This window comes from Bubalus kerabau, chromosome 1, assembly GCF_029407905.1.
Source record: "Bubalus kerabau isolate K-KA32 ecotype Philippines breed swamp buffalo chromosome 1, PCC_UOA_SB_1v2, whole genome shotgun sequence".
In the NCBI taxonomy this organism is placed as follows: Eukaryota; Metazoa; Chordata; class Mammalia; order Artiodactyla; family Bovidae; genus Bubalus; species Bubalus kerabau.
In genome coordinates, this window is record NC_073624.1 from 46,744,056 (window position 1) to 46,761,476 (window position 17,421).

A 17,421-nucleotide genomic window follows, 5' to 3' on the forward strand; every position below is an offset into this window, starting at 1 on the left:
ACTCTGGCACACAGTAGGGACTCCATCACTGTCAAGTTGTCAGATCTCCTTCCCTTTGAAGAGGACAGAGGGTCCAGCCTACCCAGCTTCAAGAGCTGGTGACATATGCCCACTGTCACGCCATTGACTGTGGGTGATGAATTTGACAATCAGGCATGCGGCATGCCCAGCACAGGCTCTGCGCACTGGCAAGAAGGCTGAGTCAGTCTTCTGGGTGAGTCCCCATGCTCTGGCCATGAATTTATAGAGGAAGAGCCAGTCACACAGCTGCCCTCTGGCCAGGATATCTCCGCACAGCTTCCAGAAGCAAGACACCCATGGCAGATTCCCGATTTCCATCTTCTTCTATCCACATGCCCAGTGCAGCCAACCGGCAGATCCTTCCTGGGCCCAAGAAATGTGAGCATATGAGAGCAGGAAGCCTGTCCCTACCCAATGTGACTTCCTTATTATCACATGATGAATCCAGGCTTCCATGGAGCCTCACTCCCCTGGAGAAGGGAATGGCAACCCACTCCAGTATTCTTGCTTGCAGAATTCCATGGACAGAGGATCCTGGCAGGCTACAGTACATGGGGTCACAGTGAGTCAGACACGACTAAGCAACTAACACACACACACACACACACACACACACACGGAGCCTTACAACAGAGTCTAAGGCTACAGGCTAGGTCAAGGGCTCAAAGCCACTTGACTCGCCCTGCTTTCTACTTCATACTCCTCATCCACGACACCCTCCCTCTCTCTCCACCCCCATCCCTGTCCAGAAGAACATCCCCCCACCCCTAACACAGAGCCAGGGTCAGTGACAGCCAGGTGAAAGGAGCCTGTGTCCCTGGATGACCAGAGCGAGCAGAGGTCTCCTCCCCCAGTTACTGAATGGACCCTGTGCAAGTAAAAATGTTCTCTTCTGGGCCTCTGTAACAACCTAGAGGGGTGGGAAAGCGGGGGGATGTGGGAGGAAGATTCAAGAGGGAGGGAACATATGAACATCTATGGCTAATTCATGTTGCTGTACAGCAGAAATCAAACCAATGTTGTAAAGCAATTATCTTTCAATTAAAATTAGATAAATTTTAATAAATGTTCTCTGTGCTAAGTCACTGAAGTTTGGGGGGCAGTTTCTAGAGTTACAACCCCCCTCACTAATCCTAGTAGCAACTGCAATCAGAGGCTGCAGAGTCAAAGTTGGTCAAGGAAAGTGGGTAGGTGAACAGAAAGGGGGTCAGGGAGGGGATCCCGGGGAGCACGGATGCTTATGGGATGTGCAGGAGATGAGCCGCCTGCAAGGGAGGCTGGGAGGGAGGAACCCAGAGGTAGGAGGAAACTTCTAAGGGAAGCAAAAGGTTTTAGGAAAGAAGAAGCATCAGAAGGTCATGCTGCCCTGAGGCCAGGGATTGAGGTCTGAAAGTGTTTGTTGGAATTAGTGACACAGAAGTAGCCACTGTCCTGGCTGAGAGCAGGTTAGTGGAGGGATGAGGAAGTGGATCTGAACTGAGACAATCATTGAAAGCCTGGCTTGAAAGCACTAGCTGCCGAGGGAGACAGACCGGCAGGGGATTTGGGGGTGGTCTTGTGCTTTTACTGGGGCACATTTACATGCCAGTGAGCAAGAGTCATCTGCAGAAAATGGTGGTGTCGTTTAAGACGCAGGCTTCATTTTTGCTGTATCTGTGCCTTTCATCTCAGGCTGCCTCAAATCCTATTTGAAAGTAGAGTATAAATAAATGATCAAATAATAAGACATTGTTCATCCCTCGCCAGCTGGTGACCTTGAAAGGGTCTTCAGAACTGTTTTTGTCCTTATCTGGCTTGTTTTGCTCCATCATTTGCAGTAAACAAACACTGACCGGGCCACCACCACATGCCAGCCCCTGGGCCAGCTTGGGAAACAGGGCCAAGAGCTCAGCCTCTGCCCTCAAGGAGCACACAGTTTGATCGTGCAATGGACATAACCCCAGGTGACAATGAAACATGAGCCTTGAGAAACGCACTGGAGGTACAGAAGTCATTCAGGAGAAGGAAGGAGTCTCTTAGGACTTAGGAGAGTAGGAGGATAATAGAGAACCTCAGGGAAGAGGCAACACCTAACGAGGACTTTGAATGACACCGAGGAGTCCATCAGGCTGAAAGAGGCACCATATGTGCAAAGGCCCTGAGGTATGACACAGCAGAAGCATTACAAGGGCTTTGATCTTGGAGGAGCCTAAAAATGAGAACCAGATTAGTTGAGATGAGCTTGGGAGTGGAGGCAGGAGCCAGATCAGCAATTTCCCCTGCAGGATCACTTATTTCCTGGAGATTTTAACAATACCTTGTCCAGTAGAATGAACTCATGCTCTTCAGTCTCCAGTTTCAGGAAGAAAGTTAAGGATCAGAGGAAAGGTATAGGGATTCATTTTTCCCTTCTATCCTCAATCTTTCCCAGCATCATGGACTTTTCCAATGAGTTGGCTGTTCAGATCAGGTTACAAAAATCCTGGAGCTTCAGCTTCAGGATCAGTCCTTCCAATGAGGGTTCAGAGTTGGTTTCCTTTAAGATTAATTGGCTTGATCTCCTTGCTGTCCAAGGGACTCTCAGGAGAAGAGGGTATCAGAGGATGAGATGGCTGGATGGTATCACTGCTGCAATGGACATGAACTTGGGCCAACTTCAGGAGATGGTGAGGGACAGGGAAGCCTGGCGTACTGCAGTCCATGGGGTCACAAAGAGTCAGACATGACTGGGCAACTGAACAACACGGATTCATTCATAGAGGGGCCAGTCTGTGCCAAGCTGTGTTTCAGAAGCAAACAGGCAAAAAGCTTCACCCTGGAGGAGTCAACTTGCTGGTCTCAGGAGTCAGACATTAAGTGGCAATCCTAATTCACCTGAAGTAAATTGTATAAGATGTCAGAGGGTAATACTTGCAATGAAACCAAGAAAAAGTAGGACAAGGTGAGGAGGATTGGGAGTTAGGGGTGCGGGATGTGAGTGATGCGATGGAGTGTGGCCAGGGAGAAAGGGGGCTGTCCAGCAGAGATACAAAGGAGGTGAGGGGTGAGCTATGTGTGTATCTGGGGCAAGAAAAAGTGGCCAGTGCAAAGACCTTAAGGCAGGAGTAGCCTACTCATAGGGCTGGGTATGGAGGACAGCCGGGGACTGTGAGATAGGAGGGAAGGTCATTGGCCCTGGAGCCCACTTCAAACCTTTGATTTTACCTGGAGTGAAATGGGTAGTCACCACCCAAGCTCGAGCAGAGAGATGACACAGTCTAACTTACGTCTTCGAAGAAATCATTCCAGCTACTGTGTTGGGGATGATGGAGATAGAGGCACACTGGGAACAGGGAGATCAATCAGGAAGCTAATGGGATGATCCAAGCAGGAGAGGATGGTGGTTCAACCAGGGTGAAAGCAGAGAGAAGCAATCGATTCTGAATATAGGATTTCCTAATGGATTCGATGTGGGGTCTAAGAGGCTGGACCAGCAGTGACTCCAGGGCTTATGGACAGAGCGCGAGAGGATGGAGACATTAGGAATCAAGGTGAAGGAAGCTGCAGGAGAGGCAGAGTCGGGGATGGAGGACACCCAGAGTTAGTGTATGGAGTTTGAGATGTTGGCCAAGTAGCCCAGTGGGAGGAGAAGCCTGTGGGAAGGAGGGTCCAAAGTGCAGGAGACGGCTCCGACTGGAGGTGGCGTCATCCACAGATAGAGGGCATTGGTGAGGAGAACACTGTCCCCAAAAGATTCAGATGTGATCCAGGGAGGAAATGAAGTCCCCATTGGTATCACAGAGTCAGGATGATTTTTAACAAGAAACAGAATCAAAACTGTATTAATAGGAAGGTGTATTTCTAATGTAGCTTAAACTGCTGTCTACAGACAGATGAAATACTTCCTTTGCCTTAAAGGAAATCAGAAGAAACCACTGCTGAAGGACAGACCCCAGGTGGGAACCAAGCACCATCACATCTCCCCAGCAACATCCCTCACCCTCAACTTACTCATCTACAATATGGGCATACGCCTCCTCATAGGAGTTTCTGGGAAGAGTAACTATGACAATGTATGTTGCCATTAATTTTATGATTAGCACTGTCCTCTCATTAAGGGTCTGGCACATAGTAGGTGCTCAGAGCAGCAATAATCGCTGCTATTAATAACCACACTGAGGATAATGTTGGTGACAGGGAGAAGGGTGAGTCCCTCCCTTCTCAGCTGGTCTGCCCCAGCTGAACTGGGGGACAAGACAGTCAGTCCACAGCCTGGGGCCCCTGGAACACAGCAGCAGAGCCAGCTTCCTACCAACATGCCCACCTGCCAACCACCTGAACTCACTGTTTTGCCGTAACACGGTCCATTAATGCCAGCTGTGGTTAGCGGTCATCTGATGTGACACAAGCATCTGCCTGGTAGGAACCGAACCAAGATCTGTCAGCTGAGCCCGCGGGAGGCTCACCAACAGCCCCAAGGCCTGGGAGGGCCAGGCATGGCCTCACACAGACCAGAACCCGAGAGAAGAACAGTAATAAAAATGCCAACGGGCATTTGCTGAGTGACAGCCTGCACCAGGCCCCGTCCTGAGCACTTTATAAGTCAGACCTCATTGAGACACAGAAAATAGAGGGGTTCTATCAGGTAAAGAGGGCTTTCCAGGTGGCTCAGTGATAAAGAATCCCCCTGCCAACACAGGAGATGCAGGTATGATCCCTGGATCAGGAAGATCCCCTGGTAAAGGAAATGGCAACCTACTCCAGTATTCTTGTCTGAGAAATCCCATGGAGAGAGGAGTCTGGTGGGGCTACAGTCCATAGGATCACAAAAAGAGTTGGACATGACTTAGCAACTAAAAGGCTTCCCTGGTAGACCAGCTGGTAAAGAATCTACCTGCAAGGCAGGAGACCCCGATTCGATTCCTGGGTCAGGAAGATCCCCTGAAGAAGGGATCAGCTACCCACTCCAATATTCTTAGGCTTCCCTGGTGGCTCAGATGGTAAAGAATCTGCCTACAGTGCAGGAGACCTAGGTTCGGTCCCTGGATTGGGAAGATCCCCTGGAGGAGGACATGGCAACCTACCCCAGTACAGTTGCCTGGAGAATTCCCATGGACAGAGGAGCCTGGCAGGCTCTATAGTCCATGGGATTGCAAAGAGTCGGACACAAATGTGACTTCCACTTTCACTTTCACTTTAGCGAATAAACCACAACTGCGATTAGGCAAAGAGTCAGACCCCTAACACCACAACACTTAGGGTATCAAATAGTATTATTTGATTGCAAGCAATGGAAACCAACTGCGGTTGAATGGAGCAAATAAAATGCAGAGTGGAGGGGATTTAGTGGAAGGCTAGATTGCTGAACGGTTAGGTTAACTAGGGTCCAGAAAGGGCTGAAACTGCAAAGGTTTCAGCACCCAGGAAGACTGAGCTACTCAACAGCTCATCAGACCAGTACTGGGATGAATAGACACCAGCTCTTCTTTATCGTTTGTCTGCTTTTTTTTTTTTTTTTAAAGGGTGGAAGCTGTTTGTCACTGCATCTCTCTGTTCTAGACTCAAGATCTGGACAGAGGATCCTATAGAGTTGAGTTTGAGTCATGTATCTAAGGGAGGGCAGCTGTTGTTCAGTCACTCAGTCATGTCTGACTCTTTGTGACCCCATGGACTGCAGCACGCCAGGCTTCCCTGTCCTTCACTATCTCCCAGAGTTTGCTCAAACTCATGTCTTTTGAGATGGTGATGCCATCCAAGCATCTCATCCTCTACTGCCCCTTCTTTTCCATTCAGTCTTTCCCAGCATCAGGGTCTTTTCCAATGAGTTGGCTCTGCATATCAGGTGGCCAAAGTATTGGAGCTTCAGCATCAATCCTTCCAATGAATAAGGGCAGAGGGCACCTGAATTGATAGGGCCCCCAAAGAGTGTACCCAGTGGGAAAGAGTATATCAGTGTGCTGTGACCAGAGAATGGGGAGTTGATTCTGAGTGACTCCAAATAACCAGCACCTACCCCTTCTGGGCTTTGAAGATGGGCAGACCTGGATTCAAATCTCGCTTCTCCCATATGCTGCCCATGGCAGTTAAGGTAAACCCTTTTGGTTTTGAGCCTTGGTCACCTCACCTGTAAAATGGGGATAATGATCCCACTGGGAGGGGTGTGAGCAGCATCAACAGATAATGCTTAATCAAATACCTGAAAGTACCTGCCTCAGTCTGGGTGCTCCGTGAATAGGACCACGTGTAACAGGATACCACGAGTCTGGGGACCCCTCAGCCCACCTCTCCTCCTACTGGTGGGCTCCAAGTGAACATATGACTAAATTCTCCAGGGCTGTCTCAAAAACAGTCTGATTCTTGGAGTCCTCAGACTTCCCACAGTCCCAGAGGCAAGAGACACCAACCTGGTAGGGTAGCATTTCCTAGTGAGAGATGCGAGGGAGAAGTCTGGGCTTGGAGTGCTGAGTGCAGGTGCCTGAAACTGATTCACCTGCCCCTCTCTGGGTAAACAAGTCTCCTCCTCTTACTGTTCTGAGCCACTGAACCTGCCACACATCTCATGTCTCCAAGTTAGACAGCCCCCAGGTGCATGAAGAAAGGGACAGAGGAGATGGCAGGGAGGAGAGTGCCCAATGCTGGGTGCAGCAAAGACTCAGGTATCTGTTGGCTTGAATGAACGTCAGAGTGGGTGAGCAAGTCAATGTGCTAACCCACTCCCATGATCCAGAGCCCTGAGATTCCGAACTCTAAGACAGAACCCCAGTTGCCAGGGAGAACAGAGACAAGGAGGGAAAGTCTTAGCCCGGGTTGCATCTGACCAGCACCTCCTCCCTAGAGAGCCTGACCTTGGATACCAGCCTCACAAAGGGAGCTGAGCTACTGTGCACTGGACAGCAATATAGGCAAAATCATGATGTGTGTGTCTGTGTGTGACAAACTCACCATCTCTTGGCACAGGGTTGTCTGCAGAGGGAGCAGCAGATCTGAGCCACCCAAGCAGACACAGCCCACTCTCCATTTGCAATCATGCAATCACAAGATGAGGTGATGTTCAGACAATGCTCACACACACATGCATACAGGCACGGGCACGCACACAAACACATGCATGGGCATGCACACACACACACACATACACATACACACATGACCCAAGGGGGAAGCACCAAATTTCATATAAGATTAACAGTCTAAAATGAACAAGATTGAGTCTTAATAACCAAAATTAAATTATTCTTTTTAATAACTCAAAGTGATTGGAAAGTTATGGAATGGGCCTGAGGTGTCTCCTGAAGGAAACCAGCAAGAAAGATGAAGCTCAATAGAGCACAGTGGGAGCAGTTATTAGAAAAAAAAAAAAAGAGTACAAGCTTTTCTGCTTACGTGGCAAGCCGAAGCTCCTCACACAAACCAGCTTTATTCATTACTATCACTCCATTTCAGGCCAGGAAGCTTTCTTGCAATCCTCCCAGTACACGGACGAAGCCTCCCTGAACTTGGGAAGCTGAAGTGTAGACCACAAAATTGGTGATTACGCTTTCTTGCTACAGTCTAGCTGTTTTCATATCGCAAAGCAAGTTTACCGAGAAGTTCACTTGTCTAAAAGGTCTAAAGAAACTTCTATAACCAAAGTACAATAGTCCTCTCTTTCTTCCAGTATGCAGTATAATATAATATTATTCCTCCACTATTCCCAGGCCTTTCCATTTCCTTCCAAATTAAGTGTAGCATGAGAAGGAACTGGGGACTTGGAGAAAGCAGATGCAGATTGGAGGCTTAGTTTTGCCACATACAAGCTGTGTGACCTGGGAAAAATCACTGCCCCTCTCTGATCCCTGAGACCTCACCTGCCATGATCATAATGCCCAACTCAATGAGTCTTTATGAAAAGCAAATGAAAGACTGTTCGAGAAAGCCCCTGGTGCATGGTAACCTGTTAGACCTGTGAATTACCACCTTTAGAAACAGTTTCAGGACTCTAGTTTCTCACTCCCAACCAGAAATCAGATTTGATACTGTAGAAATCGACTCATTCATTCATTCAAGACCAGTGGAGGCAACTGACAGATTTTACCCCCATCTCCTAAAGAAACAAAATTCTCCCCATTCAACCCTAATAAAAGAATCTTTCAGATGTTTTTATTTTGCAAGCCCCTCTTTTGTGCCTGGTTCCTACCAGCTGTTTAGACACCCTGTTCTGGAGACCCCTGTGATAACAAATACCCCACTTCCCAGTGAGTATCAGCAGGGTTGCTCCAACAGCGTCTCTGGGATCTGAGCTCAGATCTGTCTGCTCTGAGCCCAGGAGCGCTCCCTCACCTCCCTGGTCTGGTTCCAGACGTTAACAGGAGGGCTGAGTTCTCCACTAGCATGATGGTGCTCTCTCTGTAACGGACTTTGCTCAAAGGATGTACCACTCAGACATTTCCTCTGGTTACTGCAGAATGACTCCTCCCCATTCACTGATTCTCCTGTCCATGAATCAAAGGTAGACTTTTTTCCCTCTGCTACCAGCCTAGAGTTTCCGATTTCACCACTAGCTCATTGAACGGTGGCAGCGTTCCCGAGCCTCATTCAGGAAGACTCCATCTTCTGCAGGACGCAGAGGGAGAGCGAGGAGACAGAGCCCAGGGGACTAGAGCAGAGTCAGAATCAGACAGTCCCCCCAGGGCCACCCCAGATGCAGAGCCCAAGTGTGACTTGCTCAGCTTCCACGTCCTCATCTATGAGTCGAGTCAGCATCCCTAAACCCCAGCAGACACTTCACGATGCATAGGCTGTAAAGCACTAGAGGGGTGTGTGGGATAGATATGTACCGAGTAGAATAAAGGACTTCATATGCTGTGAAGTACTATACCCATGTCAGACATTAGTGCTTTGGCAAACCCCAGGATACTACTGCATTCTGCCTTTCATGATATCAAGAAAATGCCCGCAGTAACGACCCAACCTGTGAGAGTGAGACAGCCAGGTGATGTAACTATTTCAATTTTGAGGTCAAAAATACTAGGGAGTGTCTCTGGAGGCCCTTGGATCCCCTACTGTAAGTGTTGTTATTAAATTAGGTAATAATGATGATTAAGGTTACCATTTGCCCTGCTAAACATTGTATATGCTTTGTCTCATTCTGTTCCTACAGCAACACTGCTCTAGAGGAAGTGGCATCATCCTCTCCATTTGACAGATGGGCAAACTGAGACCCTGTGAGTGAGACAACCTGGCGAAGGTCACAAAACTAGGGCATGGTGACATCAGACTCAGAGCAGCTGGCTGGCTCCAGGGAAGCCCCCTTAACCTCTGCCTGCTGTTGCAGAACAGCCTAGAGAATGAGGTTTCTCTCTGCTTCCTGTATCTTGGCTTGGGGGGCCAGTGTACAGCTCAAGTGAAGTGCAAGAGTTTTGGAATCCTGACTCTGCTGTGCCTGGGGCTGGGCTGCATAACAGGGCTACAGTGACCAGCAAGGCAGGGAAATGCCCACAACAGATGATGGCAGTGAGCTGGAAAGGAAGATGTGTACTTGGGAGAGGTTAAGGAAGCCCCAGATGCTTCAACAGAAAGAGTCCTACAGTCACATGACACTAGACAGCCTAATTCCATGTCTCTCTCTTGGGCATCCTCCAGGCACATGGGCACAGGTAAAGCATAAAGTCCCACAGCCCTTGGAGCCTGTTGAGTGCCCTTTAACACAGGTTCCCAAGCTTCATCTGCCACTGAACCCTCGTGTTGTCATTTTCATTTGGCACCCTAGTTAACGTGCAGTTCCACAGAACTTACTATGAGGAAGAAAACTATGGGAATAGACTACTGAGCAGAGTGAACACATGGTTCCAGAGCACTTTCAGGCACGTGCTAAGTGTTTGCATGAATGTTTGTTGCATGGACTGATGGGCACAGGTGAAGTCACTGACCACCTGCTGCTAGGTCCAGGGCCCCGTGAGAGGCTTTCTGCCACCTCCTCCCCTCCAGATCTTTTTCACCCTGGCATTCATTCATGGTGTGCATTTAGATGTCTGACATTAAAGGTAGAAAAGTCATTTTTGCTCCTGGGATCTATGTTCTGAGAGCTGGGGAAACAAACCCAGAAGGACCGGCGATTTGGCCAGAGTCACAGGGCAGAGCCCACCAGGTTACTCTCTCCCTGAAATTCACTGTGATTTTTACTTCGAGGAATCCACCTAAGACAAAACCCAGAAACCATTTATGCATGAAGATGTTCATTGCTGTTGTTGTTCAGTGGCTAAGTCATGTCTAACTGTTTGCAACCCCATGGACTGCAGCATGCCAGGTTCCTCTGCCCTCCACTATCTCCCAGAAGTTTGCTCAAGTTCATGTCCATTGAATTGGTGATGCTATCTAACCATCTCATCCTCTGCCACCTCCTTCTCCGGTTGCCTTCAATCTTTCCCAGCATCAGGGTCTTTTCCCATGAGTCAGCTCTTCGCATCAGGTGGCCAAAGTATTGCAGCTTCAGCTTTAGCACCAGTCCTTCCAGTGACTATTCAGGGTTTATTTCCTTTAGGATTGACTCCTCAGCATTATTTATAATCATTTAAAATGCAGACATCCTTCTTGTTTTGAGTCATTGAGAATTAATTTATTTTGGTTTCCTATTACTGTGATTTTAGAGATGTTCTAAGGTTATTTTGAGCTTTTAAAGATAAGACAATGGCTAATGAACTCCCTTGAACTCATGCTGATTGTCTATAAACTTTACTGTGCGCTCTCACTTATTACACACAACATTTTTCTAAGTTGATGTAGAAAATTATTAACAACACAAAAAAAGAAAAGAAAAAAACTCAAATCTAAAAATTAAATAAATAAAATGGAGACATCCTTAATGCCAACAGTAGGGAAATTAATCACTTTTTTTTATAACTACACATGTCCTAGATTTGAGGTCCTTAACCTGCTCTCTGCATTTGGAAGACTCCTTGCCATTTTAAGGATCTATGTCTTTGCCTAACATTCCCCTCCCTTTTTCTCTGTCTGTAATCTCCTATCCACCTTTCAATGCACAGTTCAGGGACTTCCCTGGCAATCCAGAGGTTAAGACTTGGCACTTCCACTTGATCCCTCTTCAGGGAACTAAGATCCCACATGCCCCATAGCATGGCCAAAACACACACATACACACAGCTCAAAATTACCTACAAAGATGAATAAAATTACCTACAAAGATGAATACCTGCACCTAGCTCAGACTTCGGAGAAGGCGATGGCACCCCACTCCAGTACTCTTGCCTGGAAAATACCATGGAAGGAGGAGCCTGGTAGGCTGCAGTCCATAGGGTCATGAAGAGTCGGACACGACTGAGCTACTTTACTTTCACTTTTCACTTTCATGCATTGGAGAAGGAAATGGCAACCCACTCCAGTGTTCTTGCCTGGAGAATCCCAGGGACGGCAGAGCCTGGTGGGCTGCTGTCTATGGGGTCGCACAGAGTCGGACACAACTGAAGCGACTTAGCAGCAGCAGCAGCTCAGACTTGGCAGATAGATAGAACTGCTCACTCAACCATATATTGAATGAAGGAAGGGACCATCTAGTAAAGCAAAGCCTATTAAGTAGGTCTCTTGACTCTATCTAGAACTGTTTTTTTCTAACTTTTTTGCCCAACACCTAAAACCAAAAGGAAAATTCTAGTGTCTAAATTTATAGTTTGGCATAAACTTTCCACAAATTTTTGGGCAATTTGCCATCTTTTCAGAGCAGCTTTCCCCAGTACCCACTCCTCTGAGTGCTGCAGCCTTGTCGAAACCATGACAGAGGTGGTCCAGGTCACAAAGAGATGTTAGAGCCAAAGGATCAATCCAGCAACCAAAAACTCAAGATGATTCAATATGACTTAATTATGTTTCTCAAACACTATAAAGGGGACACATCATTTTGCAGTAATATTTCTTAAAATCCACTTTTCCATTCCCATCTGCCTCCCTCATGCCCCCTGAAGTTCATTCAACAAACTTTCCTCCAACATCAAGAAAAATTGCCTCAGAACCCCTAGTGGATGGCTCCTTATCCATTTCCCTCTTCCCCTTTATTGCAGTGTGTGAAGTGCTGCATGCTGAGTCCCTTAGTTATGTCTGACTCTTTGCGACCCCATAGACTGTAGCCCACCAAGCTCCTCTGTCCATGGAATTTTCCAGGCAAGAGTATTGGAGTGAGTTGCAATTTCCTTCTCCAGGGAATCTTCCTGACCCAGGGATTGAACCCACATCTCCTGTATCTCCTCCACTGGCAGATGGGTTCTTCACCACCGCACCACCAGGGAAGTCCCACAGTGTGTGAAGGCTTCACTACAAATGTGTGTATCACCAGCATTTTTCAAGGGAAACATTGTGTTTGGGACATTTTATCTACAGAATCCCTTGAACTTGTTGTCAGTTACCTGCAAATTCAAACAAGCAGAGATCATGCAAAATATTAAGCACACACAATATGAGTTTGATGCAAGCAGTTATCACCACCTGTACTCTGAGAATCTGCCTTATGGATGCTCTTCTGACATTTGGACTGTTGGGCCACAGGTAAATTCAACTTATCAGAGGTCATCAATGCCTGCTTCCCACCCTGGTCCCCAGAAAGCAAACAGTTTTCTGTCTACTCCATCTATCAGAAGTCACTAACCACTTACTTCCTACGCTCCCTGTTGATTTGGCATTTTATGAGCAGCATGGATCCATTGGAAAAGTGAATTATCCCCGGTTAGCAACTAATAATGAGATAATAACGTTATAACCATCCAAAAAAGTATGTAGGAGCTGGAGAAAATGTGGCAAGAGCAGAAAAAATTGAATCAAGTTATGCAAAAAAATATCAAAAGTGGGTGACTTTGGGAGAAGGCAAAGAGCGGTTAATTTGCCTTTGGAATTAAATTATCCTTCTGTTATAGATGAATTTAGCACTGCAAAATGTAGGAAAATGTATTTAAATGATCACTGCGCTAATAAATCCAATAAATCATTTTGATCTTACTGAGATATTTTAGCTCTTTTGTTTGAACCTATAAATAGTGTTTTACTACAGTCTGCAGTAAGATCTGGTCCTCCACTTGCTTTTCCAGTCCTTGTCCCCATGGGCTGGGCTCCAGCCCCACCAACTTTCCTATTTTGGTCTCAGATCTTTGCTTTTGCCATTCCCTCTGCTTGAATGTAAGACTTCCCTGGTTGCTCAGACAGTAAAGAATCTGCCTGCAATGCAGGAGAGCTGGGCTCGATCCCTGGGTTGGGAAGATCCCCTGGAGGAGGGCATGGCAACCCACTCCAGTATTCTTGCCTGGAGAATCCCTGTTGACAGGGGAACCTGGCGGGCTACAGTCCTTGGGGTAGCAAATAGTCAGCCATGACTGAGTGACTAAGCACAGCACAATGGCTTGAATATCTGGCCCAGATCTCCACACAGCCTCCCCATCTTCATCCTCACTGAAGAAAGTCCCCACCCTCTGCATCCTCAGTCCCACCTTCTTCCACGAGCAGTCTTTCTCTCTCCCCAGTCTTATTTTATAACTTTCACAGCCCTTCCTGATACATGAAATAACTATATATATATATATATATATATATATATATATATATATTCATTTAAAGGTTCATTGGAATGAACAGTAGATGTAGAAGATGTAAAAGTAGGACATAGAGTTTGAGAGCAGGGCCATGGGACCAGATGGCTCTACCACTTACTATGATCCTGGGAAAATTACTGAATCTTGTGGGGCTGCATTTTTTTCATCTTGGATAATAATATCTACCTCATAAGGCTTAATATAGACTGAATTGTGGCTCCCCCCAAATTCATATGTTGAAGCCCTAACCCCCAATGTGGTAGTATTTGGCCAAGTCTCATGATGGAATTACTATCCTAATAAGAAGAGATCAGGGCTCTTTCTCCCCATCTTGACCCCACAACCCCTGTATGGTGAGGACACAGCAAGAAGATGACCATCTGTGAGGAAGATGCTTCTCACCAGAAACCAAATCTGCTGGCACCTTGATCTCGAACTTCCCAGCCTCCTGAATTATGAGAAATAAGTATCTGTTATTTCAGCCACCCAGTTCATGGTATTTTGTTATAGCAGCTCAAACTGATCTAAGACAGGGCTATTTTGAAGATTTGATGAATTAATAGATGGAAGGCAATTAGAACAATGCCTGAAATGTAATAGGCTCTGAATGCATTTTTAAAGCATTTTTATTATGGAATATTTCAAATATAGATAAAAGTAGAGAGAATAGCATAATAAATCCTTATTAAACCATCACCGAGCTTCTGTAATTATCAATTCACAGCCAATCTTGTTTCATCTATATTTTCATCCATTTCTCCCACTCTGAGCTTACTTGGAAACAAATTCTAGACGTTATATCTGTAAATATTTCAGTATCATCTTTAAAAGACAAGGACTCTTTATTTTGACATAATGACATAATGACAATATCGATCACACTGAAAAATAATGAACACAATACCATTGTCACAGTGTAAAAATCAAACTTTTGTCTTGGCTTTGGTCACCAGTATATCCCCAAACCTATAATAAGATCTGGTATACAGTAGGTGTTCAAGAAATAGCAGGGAGCTCAGCTCAGTGCTCCGTGATGACCTAGAGGGTGGGGTGGGTAGGTGGGTGGGAGTCACAAGAGGAAAAGGGCATATGTATACTTATAGCTGATTCACTTTGTTGTATGGCAGAAACCTTTTCATACTGTTCATGGGGTTCTTAAGAGTCCCTTGGACTGAAAGCAGATCCAACCAGTCCTTCCTATAGGAAATCAGTCCTGAATATTCACTGAAAAGACTGATGCTGAAGCTGAAGTTCCAGTACTATAGCCACCTGATGCAAAGAACTGACTCATTGGAAAAGACTGATGCTGGGAAAGATTGAAGGCAGGAAGAGAAAGGGATGACAAAGGATGAGACAGTTGGATGGCATCACTGACTCAATGGACAGGAATTTGAGCAAGCTCTGGGAGTTGGTGATGGACAGAGAAGCCTGATGTGCTGCAGTCTTTGGGGTTGCAAAGAGTTGAAAATGACTAAGTGACTGAACTGAACTGAACTGATGGCAGAAACCAATAAAACATTGTAAAGCAATTATCCCCCACTTAAAGACATATTTTAAAAAAAGAAAAAGAAATAGGTGTTGAATATAGGAATAACATCTCTTTGCTTCATGGATCTCAAATTTGACAAGCTTCCAAGTGTCTCAGTATCTCTGAAACTTTCTCTATTTAGTTAGGCTTGTCTACTCTGTACACATTTTCATGTTAACTACTTTTGGACTAAATATTACTATCCAATGCCTCTTCTAGTCCTGGTGGTGGATGAATAGGACACATTAGGGAAGGAAAAGATCAGCAACAACATTCAACAAATATCTCCTGTTCGCCAGTGGAATAGCTTGACTCCAAGTAAGTTGCTGAGATCCTGTGTTGACGATGACACCATTGAATAAAATTATTTCAAAGTTGGTGGAGAAGAATGAAGACACAGCAATAACCAGATCTTATGAAGGAGAAGAACATTGGGGAAGAATGTGGCTTCTTAGAGATCATCATTAGAACATAGTAAGGCCTCTATAATCAAATCCAAAAGCTGTCAGCGAGGAAGCAACACACAGCCCAGTGGAATAGGACAGAGATCAGAACTGGATCAACGCAGCCATGAAGACCCATTATGTGGAAGAGAAGGCATTTCCGTGCAATTGGGAAAAGGGAGTGATGGTTTAATTAGAAACCTACACAACCAGCTAGCTTTAAAACAAAATAATAACCATTCATCTGGTTGTACCATTGCACATTTAGACCCGTGGTCTAGTATCACGTAGAGGATGTTGCTCCGTCATCTCTTTGCATCAGACTTTTATTTATTTATATATGTGGCTGTGCCAGGTCTTGGTTGTGGCATGCGGCATCTTAAGTTACGGCATGCAAACTCTTAGTTGCGGCATGTGGGCTCTAGTTCCCTGACCGGGAATCGAACCCAGGTCCCCTACATTGGAAGTGCAGAATCTTAGCCACTAGACCAACCCAGTCTGGGAATGGGCATATGGGTAGGTACGGGTGTGTGTTTACCTGTGAATATTATCTGCATGCATTTTGTTTATGATTGTATGAACATGTAGAAATCCACAAGTTGTTAATCTGGGGATCAAGGGGCTGGGAGAGTAATCTGCATAGGTAGGGAGGAGGGAGACAAGCGGAAGATAAAGGTCTGAAAGAGAGCTGGCATGTACTGCTTTATCCCAGTTATGCCCTTTTGCTGATTATTTCCAGGTGAATCCATGTAGAAAGACAAAGGAGAATGTGGGAGAATGGATAACATGAAGATCATGGCTTGTCCAGAGAGAGAGAAGGGGAGTGTGGCTGGAATAGCGTGTATGCAGAGATGGGGAGAGAGGGACAGAGGAGTTTGGTAGGTGAAAACAATGGAAGAGATTGGAGGACCAGGGATCAGGACTCACAAACTGTGTGTAGACTCCATTACAAGTTTGAAGCAGGGAGATGCTACCATCTCACACCTTTCCTGAGCATTTATGTACCACACAGTCTTGGGCGTGTGATATGAATTAGCCCATACTCTATTGAAGGCACTGGTATTAGTTTTCCCATTTACCAGATGAAGGAATCAAGGCTCCTAGAGCAAAGCATTTTCCCAGGGTCTCTGGGAGTCTAGCCCATTCTTCTCACTCCAGACTCCATATTCTTTCCATTACCCCTTCCATTTGGCTCACTCCTAAATAGAACCCTCTTAGCAGAAGGGGTGCACCTAGATGTGAGCCCAGAAGACACCAGAAAAAAAAAGCTTAGTAAACACCTACTTGTCACTGAAGCTCAAGCAAAAGGGAGGAGGCAGCTGACCTGCAGAGCCCCTCTCCATCCTAGGATCCTGATTACTTACTAGCTGAGGCTGTGTAGATAGGCAGAGCTGTGTGCCAGTCATGAATCAGCTATTTGCTGGCTGGCTTGGCATGTTTACCTCCCGAAACTTCGGTTTCCCCAAGGTTTCTGCAGTTTTAAGGGAGAAAGGGGACCTGGCCCACAATAAGCATTTAGGCACCCATGGTTTTTTGGAGAGGAGAATGTTTTGGGAGAACTTGACACTCTGCAGAACCAATCAGGGGTCAGTAGACAGAGTCATCTTCCACCCTCATTGTGTGTGCTAAGTCTATTCAGTTGTGTCTGATTCTATGTGACCCCATGGACTATAGCCCACCAGGCTCCTCTGTCCATAGGATTCTCCAGGCAAGAATACTGGCATGGGTTGCCATTTCCTCCTCCAGGGGATCTTCCCAACCCAGGGATTAAACCCAGGTCTCCTATGGCTCCTGCATTGGCAGGAGGGTTCTTTACCATGGAGTCACCTGGGAGCCCTCATCAGGCCTGGCCAAAGCAGAGCACCGTGCTGGGCCCCATCCTGTAGGCATTCAGAACCTGGCTACC

At 46.3% G+C, this 17,421-nt stretch overlaps 1 long non-coding RNA gene across 1 annotated transcript in view; it reads right to left on the minus strand.

Moving 5' to 3' along the window:
• LOC129647052 (uncharacterized) overlaps window positions 1-17,421 on the minus strand; it is a 152,842-nt gene that overhangs the window by 11,803 nt on the left and 123,618 nt on the right. The gene's annotated exons all lie outside the window — the stretch shown is intronic.